Source organism: Ascaphus truei, chromosome 16 (assembly GCF_040206685.1).
Source record: "Ascaphus truei isolate aAscTru1 chromosome 16, aAscTru1.hap1, whole genome shotgun sequence".
Taxonomy (NCBI): Eukaryota; Metazoa; Chordata; class Amphibia; order Anura; family Ascaphidae; genus Ascaphus; species Ascaphus truei.
The window spans coordinates 27,206,035-27,221,039 of NC_134498.1; positions in this window are offsets into that span (position 1 = coordinate 27,206,035).

Here is a 15,005-nt window from a genome sequence, read left to right on the forward strand (position 1 = left end):
TACCGTCTAATAATCACATGTTTCAGAATTCTTGTATGCTCATTATTATGTTTATTGCAACATTAAATGTCTGTGTTTCTTGTGGTATTCAACAATGTTTCTCACTCTGTGGAATTATGTTCCGAGAAAGGCGAGCTTAAACTTGTTAGATTGTACTGAGTCCAAATACATTTCACCATCACATGATTATTATGGCCATTCCTTACTTTATTGCAAATAACAGTCCTGTCAAGCCGCCATTGTTGAAACAGAACTTCCCTCGTTATTAGCATCCGTGGGCTTAACTATAGGCTCACTCCTTGGAATCAAAACGTGTCCCCATTATTGTTACAGTATCTTTGATCAGATTCCAGATGTCACTTTCTTGGGTCTCTGAACTTTTACATATCTGCCAATAACTGGTGACTGTGTATTTGTCGAGCTTGCTTTCTTTAAGTGGTTGGGGCATGTTGTAGGATTATTGTATAACAGATATTTTGATATAAAACTATTTGTGAGCCTTGCTCTCCCCATTTGCCACCTGATGGGAGTTCCTGTAAAGACATGTTAAGAATCAATTTGCCTTTTGTGTAGTTCTAACCTGCAATCTTTGAACGTTCCAGGCATACCCCGGAGACTTGCAATTGTTATTTCTAGCTCCAAAATGTAACAATTTCTTTGATAAAAGGCCAAGCAAAGACAAGTTGAACAGAGCAATGTGTTAAATAAACCTACTGGTTTTCGGGGAGGGAATCCCTATTTACTCTTGGTGTGCAGATCTGTAATAAGAATATGTGAATGTATTTCTTTTCTATGGAACAACAAAAAGATGGCAGAGCACTGCTGAAAATAGGGCTGGGGGCTGGTATGAAAAAATAAAAATGCTTTATTGAAGATGCATGATAGCAAAAGCTAAAGACAAGGTCCTCTGACGCGTTTCACGCCTAAATGGCGCTTTATCAAGCTTTAGCTTTTGCTATCATGCATCTTTAATAAAGCATTTTTATTTTTTCATACCAGCCTCCAGCCCTATTTTCAGCCGTGCTCTATCATCTTTTTGTGGTTCCATATATTCACCTATCGGACAGCTGCACACCACTTCCAGGACCATCACAGACCGCACTATTGTCAGTTATTTATGCTTACTCCAATGGACTGATTTATTTGTTTATTGTGGTTATAGAGGTATTTGCAGCGCTCCAGCCTACGGACTGACGGATTACCACTTAGGTTATGTCTGTAGGGTGAGTTCTTTCACTTGTGAGCTCACTCCTATATTCGTGCTGAGTGAGTTTGTTCCTGCTTATTTGGGTCCTTATGTTATGCTTTTATTGTGAGCCTTATACCATTTCACATTATTATCCAGTGCTGTTTGGATATTTAAGGTCCTGGACATTTTGGCTATATTGCTACCATTTACCTGGATATTGGAAGCGCCATCTTGGGATTCATTTCTCATCTTTTGGTATTTCTTTTCTACCTCCAGCACTGGAGGGACATATCCTGAATGTGCATTCGGAGTTTAACGATAGTCAGTCTCTTGTCCTGTGCCATTTGGAAAGGAATACTTTCCATGACATATATGTATCGTCAAAGAAAAACTCCAGGTCATGTTACTTTACATTTAATGTAGTTATGCCTTGTGGGTTTTTTAACTTTTTGAGGTTCCCCTGTGACTTTACCCAAACATTGCATGATTTGTAAACATTCCTGATCTCGGTGGGCAACGATCTCCGTAGAATAATACGGTCCAGATCTCCCAAATTTAGTGAGTGTCAGGGTGTTAAATTGTCTTGAATAGATTACACCTTTGCTAGATATCATTATTATTTCACATTCGGTTTAGCACACAAAATTCACATTTATTTGACCGACGTTATTACTTACATAGGGCAGATATTTGGAAGTTCACATCAAATATGTCATATGCTTTTCAAAGCTGGTAACGTGTCATCTGTTATTCCTTCTTCCTCTCTAGATGGAATTTCTTTTTCCTTACTCCCTAACCAAATCTTATACTCATCCTATCCTTATATACATCCTATACTCAGTATTATAACTGAATATTGTATCATGTGTCTTTCTAGATGAATCCATAGCTTTGCCTATCTGGCATAAGTGTCTTACAGATGGTAATCACTCTTGTATATGCTTGAAATGTATGAGCAAATCTTTCCTCAGATAGCCCAAGACAGCTGTCTGTCAGATCATCTATCCCCAAATCTCTGTCTTTGGAGTTAGCCGGACCTCTTTACTTCACATAACCGCTGGGTAACATTATCTACTGAAGCTAGTCACATTCGTTACCATCAGGAATAATCTATGCAGCATCTGTCTTTATTAATCACACAAAGATTAATTACAGATGTAATCAGAAAAGTAATATCTTGCACAGGGACAATGTATATTATAAAGCCGTTGATATTATTAGTATTATATTTTGTGTATGGTGCCACAATATTCTGCAGCGCTGTACAATGTGGGAAGGAGGACAATAAATATTGTATAACAAAGAGAGTACAAACTGAGACAAGGGGAAGGCGGTCCCTGCCAGGGAGCTTATAGAATAGGATCAAAGATGTAATGTCTAATTGTCAGTGTCCCTTGATCCATTCTTTGTGTCAGTTTATGTTCTACCAGATTTGAGGTGAGGTTTTGCTAATCTCGGATTGCAATATTTCTTATATTGGATGGCCGTGCAAACTGATGATAAATACGTGTACTGATGAGTACTTATTTAATTCATTTATTCAAAGATGATAATGATCAGCCCTTCAGTAGTCTTGTATTAAATGTGAAAATGCATTTAAGAAAAGATCAATGTTTCGGTGACTATTTGGACCTTTATCTTGATAAAGGAACCAAAAGGTTGATATTTTCTTAAATGTTTATATCTCATACAAGACCAGTTCAATGCCGCTCATTTTTATATTTGAATACACAATACACTGCTCCAACCATGTTTTGGAAGGAGGTGCATGCATGGCAGGAACCTACTCCTGGAATTGTGAGAGCTCCATCGTCTACATGTTGTTGAGCGAGTTTGCCAAACAATAGAGTATAGATCTAATTATACCCTTAATCAAAAATAGATAATAAGGTCATCTATTGATCCTCCCTATGGCAAAAGGGTTAATAGTTTAAAAACAACGAGACCTATTACTGAACAAAGTGCTTCGGGTAATGTAATGAATACTTGGATAGTGTACATTAATTTTTATCACAGAAGAAACATGTACAGTAGTTGGATTTTGCCATGTTTTCTGAAAAGGGTGAAACAAGCACTAAGGAATTAATTGGTAGTGTAACGATGTATATTACAATACGTACAGTCATTTTTCTCACTTCTAAGTCCTTATGGTACCACTTGGATTGTAAGCTCTTCAGGGCAGGGACTCCCTTTCCTATTGTTACTGTCATGTCTGAAGCAGTTATTCCCATTGTGTTATATTATTATGACACGTGTATTACTGCTGTGAAGCGCTATATAAATAAAGCTATACATACATACATACATACATACATACAGTTGCATGAACATGTTACATACCAAGTTGTTGATGTGTTTGATCTATGGACAACGAATGTACCTGTTAATTTCTCTGATCACGGGTGGCTGTAAGGTTTTTTTATTACTTCGGGAAAAGAAGTATCCTTTACAGCCAAGCATTAACTTTCCAAGACAGCCTAGTTGATGGCAGTAATGATGCATAACAAACAAGTTCTTTATTAGAGAACTAGTGTGCCTTATGCTGTACTGTATGCATCAACTGCTATTCTAAATCACTGCGATTTCAAGCGCTGAGGACAAAAATGAACACTTCTGTTCATTATTTCACTTCATTTCCCCCTTCTTGTGCGTTTAATGGAGCAATCCATTCTTCTCATCCCAAAACTTAGTGCATTTCTTCCTGCGATCTTTATTTACAACATCAGGGCTGGGTGTTATTATATTGATATATACTGAATCTCAGGCCAAAACTTGGAGGTTAACCTTGAAGATATTTCTGGAGGTGCCTACTGTAAGTTTAAATGTCTTAACACCATTGGTAATGTTGCTGCCACCATAATCCAATATTAAGAAGGGATGTTTAGAAATGGGAGTATTTTTCACCAAAATTCTAAATCATGGCGAAAACTGCATTTTTTTCTCTCCACATTTTGCAATATATTTGCTAATTTGTTGGAGTTTTTCAATTCTGATACTTTATTTAATATTGGAGAATATTCAAAACGTGATTAAAAAAAAAACCACATATTGAATATCAACATGCTTACCCTTTCTATTAATGTAATCTAAGGGTTACAGATGCAGCGGCCGTTATTCGTACATATCACGGAGCCGTTTTCGTGTGCGCTGCTGTACTCCACGTGGCCAATCACGGGGTTGCTTTGTTTGAATTTCATGGATCCCGATTTCTTCGGGTGCAATTCTTCGCGTTTTCGTGGCAGAAATGAATGAATTGCAATGTGTACAGTACTGTGTCAATTTGCAGGTGTTTAAAAACTAGAACACTAAAATGCCATTTTCGGCACTCGATAAAAACCAGTCGACACGCGGTCATGACGCGCCATGACATGGGTATTCCGAGGTATACAATGCGTGATATGTTCGAATAACGGCCGCTGCATCTGTATCTGCCTTAAATACGTGCAAACTTTGAGCCCACAAATGTAATCCAGTTCCTCTCTAAAAATAAATCCTAATAGGAACTGTGAACATTTTATGAATTTCTTATTGTTCTGCACTAACTTCCCCCTTTTCATGTACATTTAATCCTTACCCTCCTAACATAGCCGTATCATGGACACGCAAGGTGCCCTTATGTCATGCCCGAAACATCATGGACACGTCAGGGGCACTTATGTCATGCCTGGAACATCATGGTCACGCTAGGGGCACTCATGTCATGTCCGGAACATAATGGCCACGCCAGGGACCCTTCTGATATGCCGGGTACAGCATGGTACAATGCTCATTTTCTAGAGTGTGAATGGGCTGGCATCGGGGGACCAGCCAAGTCCTGTGATCACTTCAGGGATGGTCACCTGATGCGGATGTACTGGGCGGCCCAGTGGTACTCTGGTGCTGCTGGACCCACAGCACTGAAAGGATGAATATTACTCTTTATGAAGGTATATTTGTGTTTCCAATCTACAGTATAATTCCAACCATATGCACAAGGGCTTTACCGACCAGATCTAATAATACAAGCAATTATAAGACAATGCAGCATGAGTGCACAAGACATCAGGATAAAGGGAGTCCCTGCCTTAAAGGTCTGCAGCAAATATCTTGGGTTTACCACTTTGCTTTTGAGACATCTTAAACAATTGTCTATCTACAAACAGGAATTTGTTGACGGTGTAAAAGATGCTATGGGGTGGACTTGTTATGTGCATGTGAAGGGGTAATTAGCCTTGTTGCAAAACAATATTAACATGAAGATGTTTGACTATTTTTTGTGGAATTTTATGAAAGGTTTCCACCAAAAAAAAAAAAGCAAAGGGAAATATTCTACTGTCTGCAGAAATGCTGCCCAAGCTAGAATACACGTAACCTATACAGTGCATTCATGACATTCCTGATACAGCACTGACCCCGAACTAAACACAAGTGGAGCCCACTCAACTTCTGTTTTTTTCCGGCATCCAGGGCTTGGTCGCTTTATGCGAACGATCCTAGAGCATCATATGACGCAGAAGTGTCACAGAGCGAATTCTGCGCTGCTCATTTTATTTTTAGGTATATTTTTAAAATACCCGAAACAGGGAGTTGTTCCCTCCGGACACAAAATGGCCGCAGGGTCAGGGGGTCACTCTGGCAGCCAATGGGATGTTGCAAAAAAATGATGTCCATACTAGAACCCTATTGGAAAACACACAATCCTTACAGTTCCTTAATGACATACCAGTTGAATATGGACCACTGGAAACAAATATCCCTTAGTGGATTAAGGGACATACTTACTAAATGGTGCCGGAAGGAGATCTTTTGAAATAGTACGGCTTAGTAAACATGGGCCTAAATGTTACCAACATTAACATTCAGTAACGGGGTATTATGTGACTGGGCTTTTTGATTGTTAGGAAGGAGATGAGAACCTGTTCTTAGAGAGTTTGAGCTAAAATCAGGTTTTCTTGGTGAAAAGGTTCATCCAAAAGGGATACAAAAAGGACATTATCCAATCTGCTTACAGTAAAGCAAAAAAAAAAGGAAAAGAGAAACTTTAACCTAAAATGAAAAACAAAAAACTTTTTTTATAATCATCATGACAATAAAAATAGTATTATCACTAAAATGGAAATTTCTTCACCAGCCAATCCAACAGTTGATCAAATACCTCACGAACAAACACCATTATTCATTACCTAATACAATAGATCATACAACATAATCAAACAAGCACTCCATTAACATTGGCATATTCTCCCCATGGATCCATTACTCAATCAATGGCCTTTCCGAACAACCTCAAGTGGTTTTCAAAAAATCACAAACATGTTGGCCCCAAGTTTACTTCGGGGCACTGACAAGACTACTTGTAATAACAAAGATCTCAGAGACACCCTAGGTGTAGTAGGTAAATACAAATGTAATAAATGTAAAATTATCTCACACAAAACAATAAATTTTCATGTCACTGGAAATCAATTTCCAATAACTAACTTTATCAATTGTTTGTCTACCTACGTAGTCTGTCATGCAGTGCAGCTGTGGACTACACTATGTAGGCAAACCTAAACAGAACCTTAAAGTTCGTATATTGGAGCATTTAAGAAACATCACCAACATTCCCAAAGCCCCGATGAGCGTGGACACTTTTGGACATCGAAGGCTTCCGTAGTCACCGCCCTGCGAACAACTCCATCCCTGAACTCTGGACACAGCGGGGTATATCACAGGAAAGATACCGGAACAGCCACATTGACTACCATACTCCACAGTGTGAGTGGTTTATTATTTGTATCATTTTTGCATCTATTTATTTATTTATAAAATATTTTACCAGGAACTAATAAATTGAGAGTTACCTCTCGTTTTCAAGTATGTCCTGGGCACAGAGTTAAGACAAATAATACATGTTTACAAATACAGTTACATAAATGAATAGGGTATACATTATATATGACATTGCATGCACAGTTAAAGATGATATATATTATGGGCGTATGAAACAGTTACAGACCAGATTAAAATGTGTGACAGCCTTAGATTTGAAAGAACTTAAACTGGTGGTGGATGTCAGAGTCTCCGGTAGGTTGTTCCAGTTTTGGGGTGCACGGTAAGAGGAGGAACGTCCGGATACTTTGTTGAGCCTTCAGACCATGAACAGTCTTTCGGAGTCTGATCTCAGGTGATAGGTACTGCATGTGGTAGGGGTGAGGAGCTTGTTCAGGTAGCTGGGTAGCTTGCCCATAAAGAATTTGAAGGAAAGACAGGAAAGGTGAACTTTGCACCTAGACTCTAGTGATGACCAATCTAGTTCTTTGAGCATTTCGCAGTGATGTGTGTTGTAGATGCATTGGAGAACAAAACGACAAATTGAATTGTAGATGGTGTCAAGTTTGCTAAGGTGGGTTTGAGGTGCCGAGCCATATACTATGTCTCCATAGTCAATAATTGGCATTAGCATCTGCTGTGCAATACGCTTTCTGACCAGGAGACTTAGGGAGGCTTTGTTCCTGTAAAGTACCCCTAGTTTGACATAGGTCTTGGTTGTCAGGGTATCAATGTGCATCCCGAATGTTAAGTGGAAGTCAAACCATATGCACAGGTATTTAAAGCTAGTGACAGGGGTTATGGTGGTGTAAGCGTTGGTTCTAATCTGGAGCTCAGTCGCTGGAAGCTTTAAAAATTTAGTCTTGGTCCCAAATACTATTGTTACCATCTTGTCAGTGTTTAAAAACAGTTTGTTTTGGGAAATCCAGTTTTCGAGTCTCAAAAAGTCAGACTGAAGTATGTGTTGAAGGTCAGAGAGGCTATGGCTGTGTGCATATAGGATTGTCATCTGCATACATGTGTATTGAGGCTTCCTGACAAGCTATGGGAAGATCATTGAACACTGAGAAGAGTAGGGGCCCCAGAACAGAGCCTTGCGGTACACCACAGGTGATATCCAGGGGGTTGGAGTTAGAGCCTGAGATGGACACATGTTGGGATCTACCTGATAGGTAGGACTGAAACCAGTTTATAGCATGCTTACCTATTCCAGAGCTCTGGAGTTTAAGCAGGATAGCATGATCAACAGTATCAAAAGCCTTTGCAAAATCTAGGAATACTGCACCTGTGAGTTGTCGCCATTCCATTCCACACTGGATTTCATTGCAAACTTTTAGCAGGGTACTTACGGTGGAGTGTTTGGGGCGAAAGCCAGATTGGAATTAGCTAGGGAAATTTGTCTTGGTATAGTAATCGCTTAATTGGGAGTGGACACATTTTTCCATGACTTTGGATAGAATTGGGAGAAGTGAGATTGGCCTGTAGTTTGAGACAGTGTTTTTGTCCCCACTTTTGAAGATTGGGACAACTCTGGCAGTTTTCCAGGTCTTAGGGATATGGCCTGCAGACAGGATAGAGTTTACTATGGAAGCAATTGGTTTGGCAATGGCTGGGGCACCAAGACGTAGGTACCTAGATTGTAGCAAGTCAGGTCCACATTGGCTGCTTAGTTTTAATTTGAGGAGCGCTTGTGTAATCTCCTCTTCGGATACTGGGCCAAATTGAAAGTTGTGGGCAGTGTTGGGAGGGGGTGGGGCTATGTGGGCACTCCGAGGATGAGATTCAGGTTTGTGGTTTGGGTTGCGTTTCGCTAATAAGTTAGTGGCACACCCCACAAAGTAATCATTGAATGCATTTGCAATGTCAGTGGGGTTTGTCAGAGTAATATCACCCTTAGTGATATTACTTGGTTGTTGATGGTTAGAAGGCTGGAATATATTGTTGATAACCTTCCAGAAGTTAGCTGGGTTTGATGTATTCTGGTGGAGATTGTCAGAGTAATATTGTACTTTTGCGTGCCTTGTTTGCCTTGTGCACATGTTCCGCAGGCATCTGTAGTGATCTATACTTGTTTCTTAATAAATCCTGTATTTTAATTCGTGCTATCCTGGATATTTGTGGTACACGTGGGATATACTTACCTGCCCATACTGTGAGTGAAAGACAACGTGGGGGAATATCCTAAGGACCCACACTCCATACAAAGAAACCTTTTAGGGATGGAACTCACACATGGCCGTGTGAATATATATATATGTGTATGTGTATGTTCCATTTCCCCCTTCATCATCTCCACTACTACACCAGCAGCATTAGAAGCGGAGCACCTGGAACTCACACACTTTTTGGGGAACATCAGTTGGAGAGGATTAAAGACACCCTGTGTAACACTGACTTACACCCAGCCATGTAAGTCACTAGTTTATCATAGTCTTGCCCATGCCACCCATCCCACCGCCTTCGTGCACCCAGCTGCATGCAAGATCACATCTGCATTTTCTGTGTATTACAATACTTTATTTTATGACTGTCACTGATTAACATATGCACATCTCTTTATCTATTGCGCTCCCCTACCCTGTTGCAACTATTAGTTAAGGATCGTGGGAGATTCTCCATCGGGTTGAGCTGCTACAATCTTGGGCCAGTATAACCCTTTCTTTTCACGGCATTATAACGTTTCATTTACGGTATCATAACCTCATATTATTTTAATTTTGGGAAGTGCCCCAGTACTTTTCTTCTATTCCCAAAACAATAGAACAAGCCAAACCACTTACTCATCTGTTAACTCACTTTAAGGATGTCCATTAGTGTAATTCTGAACACATCAAATTTATGGGCATTGAAATGGTTTCACGTAATATCCGCGCAGGTGACAGCATGGGCTTCCACCGAAATTTTTTCAGGAGGGGCATCATTTTAAGGGACAGTGCCCGGCGTAAAAGTGCTGGTGAGTGCACTGTGGCGAGCGAGCCCGACCAGCATAAAGGGGGTTCTCCCCCCCGAGAAAATTTTGAAAAAGTGGGCAAATGCAAAATGGTGCATTTTCAAGCAAATTTGAGAAAGCTTGAAGGTTAATAAAGCAATTGTGAAAGTGTAGTTATGACATCAAAAAAGAGCAGATACTCAGGGTTGCAGGATCTGGTGGGTGCCTGGAGAACTTGCCATGTCACTGGCGCTTAAGTGCAGAAATTCCAGACGTACTACTACTTTTTAAGGCTGCTTCTCTGTGCAGGATCCTCCAACATGTGTGCCAGGTGAGGCACAAGAAAAAGAAATGGGGATCATTAATTACTCTGCTCATCACCGGGCTGGCGGTATTGAATAAACTGTGGGTTGTAGATGAGCTGCAGGGAGTTGAAAAATCCCTTTAAAGTTCTCCTGCTAGGAGATCCAAGCTTTCCTTGCATAATGCATAGTTATATTGGTAAGATGAGATTTGGGAACTTCAAATAACTCACCTACAAAGCACTATTTATTGAATACAGCCCTGTATGCAGTAATAGAAACATGAAAAGGGCGGGAGGCCGCGTGATGTGTGGAGGTCAGTCAGACCATGATTGGTCCGACTCAGGGACTGGGTCATCAAGGGACGGCGACGGCTCTCTCATTGGTAGCGCTCAGCTACCAATGGTGAGTGGACTTGTTGGCACCGGCGCCGCCGCAGCTCAATGGCGGGCCCGGCCGCGGCACAGATTGGTCCCGACTTGGGAGTGAGACGGCTCATTGGTAGGTTGCACCAATGGTAGGTAGACTCCTCCCGGAGTATGTTTTTGGCGTTTATAGCGCCGTTAACGTACTGTACGGCGCCATAAACGCCCAAAACAGTCCGGGACTGCGAGTGATCCAGGGGGGGTAGGGGGGGGGCAATTCCTTGCCCCCTCCTGCGGACGCCCATGGGTGACAGGGACCTCTTTCTTTCCAAAAGAGAACAATCCTGGATTTTTACTCTAAAGACTAAATTTCCAAGGGGTCTTAATGACTATATAGTTAGCCCCTTTTCGTAGATGAGCCTCTGCAAGCACATTCACGTATATTCTGATATACCTTTTCTTTTCACATATATTCACCTACTTAATTGTTTTATCTTTTAAACAATTCCAGTATTTCCGTAACCCATTTTCTATCTCGTTCACCATGCGTGTGATGTGACATATTGTTACACTGCGTACAAATTGACATAACGTGATACAATGTGACATTGAGTACAAATTGGCATTGAATGTGACACATAGACTATATGTCCCAGGTATTGAAATTTACAAGCTTCATGTTTCTCTTTCTTGTCCCATTTGAGGTGCTGCTATCCCTATATTATAATACCATTGTACTTATATTCTATGTTTGTTAGAACAATCATGTTTTCCATTGCTAACTAGTTATAATTGTGTTCAGTTTAATCTGTGGCCATTAATTCCAGCCCCGTTTGTGTGCGTGGCATTCCTTCACCCGTTTGTGTGCGTGGCATTCCTTCACCCGTTTGTGTGCGTGGCATTCCTTCACCCGTTTGTGTGCGTGGCATTCCTTCACCCGTTTGTGTGCGTGGCATTCCTTCACCCGTTTGTGTGCGTGGCATTCCTTCACCCGTTTGTGTGCGTGGCATTCCTTCACCCGTTTGTGTGCGTGGCATTCCTTCACCCGTTTGTGTGCGTGGCATTCCTTCACCCGTTTGTGTGCGTGGCATTCCTTCACCCGTTTGTGTGCGTGGCATTCCTTCACCCGTTTGTGTGCGTGGCATTCCTTCACCCGTTTGTGTGCGTGGCATTCCTTCACCCGTTTGTGTGCGTGGCATTCCTTCACCCGTTTGTGTGCGTAGCATTCCTTCACCCGTTTGTGTGCGTGGCATTCCTTCACCCGTTTGTGTGCGTGGCATTCCTTCACCCGTTTGTGTGCGTGGCATTCCTTCACCCGTTTGTGTGCGTAGCATTCCTTCACCCGTTTGTGTGCGTAGCATTCCTTCACCCGTTTGTGTGCGTGGCATTCCTTCACCCGTTTGTGTGCGTGGCATTCCTTCACCCGTTTGTGTGCGTAGCATTCCTTCACCCGTTTGTGTGCGTGGCATTCCTTCACCCTAGTTTCACTTTTATATCTTTTTGAATTGTTGCTATTTTATATATGAGTTTCACAGATGTCTGTCACTCCCAAGATAGGAGACAAGTGAGTTCATTTTTCTCCCCTACTCCTATTCAAGACTGTCATTATTGGATATATTATAATACTATTTTGTAATATTGCAATGTTGGTTGGATTTGTCATGTCACTTACATCTACAACCCAAGTTAACCTTCATTTTTCTCAATTAACCCTTTGTCCCTCCCTCTCCTTTTTTCCCCCCTTTTTTATTCATTGTTTATTTTTCATCATTATTTATTTGCCTATATTTACTTAAATGTTTATTAAACATAACTTATGCCATTTTTTTAAATAACAATTTGCATTATCATATTTAATGTTTAATTTATTCTTGTATGGTTTTGGTAGTATATGTATGAGGCGATATTTCTATACCAACACATGTTGTTCACTGTTTCACTTTGGTGCTTATTATGGGACTTTTCATGTCTTAGTAAGAAATTGCAAACCTTGTTCCTCCCAATTATCTGTAATTACTCTTGCTGTGCGTGGGGTATATTAAGTCAGACACCGACCCTAAATTTGAACTCTGATGAAGCACAAAGATGTGCGAAACGCGTAGTGGTCACATTACTTCACAGCTGTTCCTGTTCGGTGTCCCACGTCGCTCCTTCAGACACATAGGTCTATCACACCGGAGTTCCATCGCTGAAACAGGCAGTGCTGGACGATTTGCACCCACAGCACAAGATCTGTCCCAGCGCGCGGGATGCGGAGCTGCTCAGCGTCGCACCACCCTGGACGTCTAGCCGGTCCGGCGAATAGCAAGCAGTAACTCGCTCGCCATACATTACCTCATTGTAAGTTTCTACTTACTTTCTAGTATTTTCAAATACAATTTTATACTTCCTGTGCGCTGTGTTCTTTTCCCAAATCTAGCGAGATAATGTACGTTTCATCAATCACGGGATTCTGCAATCTTCATCATATTTATAGGAATTATAGATGCGAAAAATTGCAATGTTTGATAGAACAATTAATTTGGAAATGAGGGTAGTCGCACTGAAAGTCGTACATAGGCACAAAGTCGGAAGGGTTAATACTTCATATGAGAGCAAAAGCTAAAGAAAGTATTGGTTATATAGTTTGCCATTAGAGTAACTGTAACAGGGGAGTAATCCCTGTTCAAGTAATGTGCCTTTAATCTAGCAGTGTGGTGGTTAACTGCTGGTAGTCAATTAATAAACACCACCTGCCTGATTGCTTACAAAAGCCTGTCTGTTGAGACAGGAAGGGACTCCTTAGCTCTGAATGGGAGCTGACCTTTGGAGAGACAGAGCAGTGTTCTTGAGTCTCCCAGGAGAGACTGACCAAGAGAACACACATCTCTGGAGCTGACCGGTCTTGAGCTCTGCCCAGCATAGCTGATTGCAAGACACCAAATAAGACTTCTAAACCTGGATGCTGATATTTTCTGTGCACGCACGGGTGCGGTTCCAGGAGAGCAGAGAAGCTTACTCTACAGCAGCTAAGAGATAAGACTTTCATTATTAAGAGACTGCTTATATCTGCTTATTTCATGCTATATGTTTTGGGGCTGCGAGACATGCTTGACTTAGGGAGTTGTGAATTAATTGCATGGTATTTTCACTAGAGATACTCCCAAGTGAATAGAAGCTTTGTTCCCCCCCTGTGTTTGGATGCTTTCCTGATAAAAAGGAAAAGGCACAATAAAGCCTATTATAATTTCACCTTATAAAGCCTCCAATTGTGTACCTCTGTGAACGTCCGTCTACAGTAACATTCCAAGAAATGCCGTGTCCGTTTATTGTGTACAAATATTCACATGAATTCGGATGAATGATTTGTTGGAGAATCTTTCTGTAGGATGCACTGTACTTATTAACCCTGCAATGGCCGCAAGTCAGATCTGTACATGGTGTCCAACATTGGGTCATTCCAGTCTTCACTTAGTAACCATTTGATCTGTGGCCGGCTAGGTTCAGAAATACCCTGAAGCTTGTTACAGGTAATACACAACTCGGTGTTATAGTTGTATAGTAGGTGAGGTTGAAAAAAGACTGTCTATTGATTTCAACCTGTGTCATATCTTCCTTCGCAACAACATGTGTGTTAACCCGTTGGTCTGTGTCCGAAGAAATGTTTTCTACACATTATATATTACTTGTAATATTATACCACTCACACGGCCACTTCTTTTTTTATGACAATAAGACCAAAGTCACTTTGGCTCCTTTTGTGCTGTGTGATTTGTTGAAAGCATTAATTGTCTTTCATGCATTGCAGCAAGAAAGGAGGGAAAATAATGGTTAATACCCATATATTCTACACCAGTTCCATGGACCATAGAGAACAACTATTTTATATCCCAACCAGTCCTACTGCTTTTGTACAGTAGAGTATTTATTTTAAATTACATAGTTACATACTAGATGAGGTTGAAAAAAGATATGTCCAAGTTCAACCTATGCTAAATTTAGACAGATACTTTATCCTATATCCATACTTACAAACAAAAACCCCAGTGAAATATCATCCAACGATATCTCATAAGGGGGAAAATAAATTCCTTCCTGATGCCAATCATTGGCAATCAGATTACTCCCTGGATCAACATCCTTCCCATGTTTACTTATTTGGTATATCCCTGTATACTTTTCCGTTCTAAAAATGATGTCCAATCTTCTTTTGAACAAATCTATTGTATTTGCCATCACAGTCTCCATGGGTAAGGAATTCCACATTGTAACTGCCCTTACTGTAAAGAACCCTTTCCTTTGTTGCTGGTGACATCTCCTTTCCTCCAACCTAAAGGGATGCTCCCGAGTCCTTTGTACTGCCCTTGGGATGAATAGTTCTTTTGAAAGCTCCTTGTGAAATAGTTTACATTCATTCAGTGTAATCACTGAACCAACGGTAACTTGCT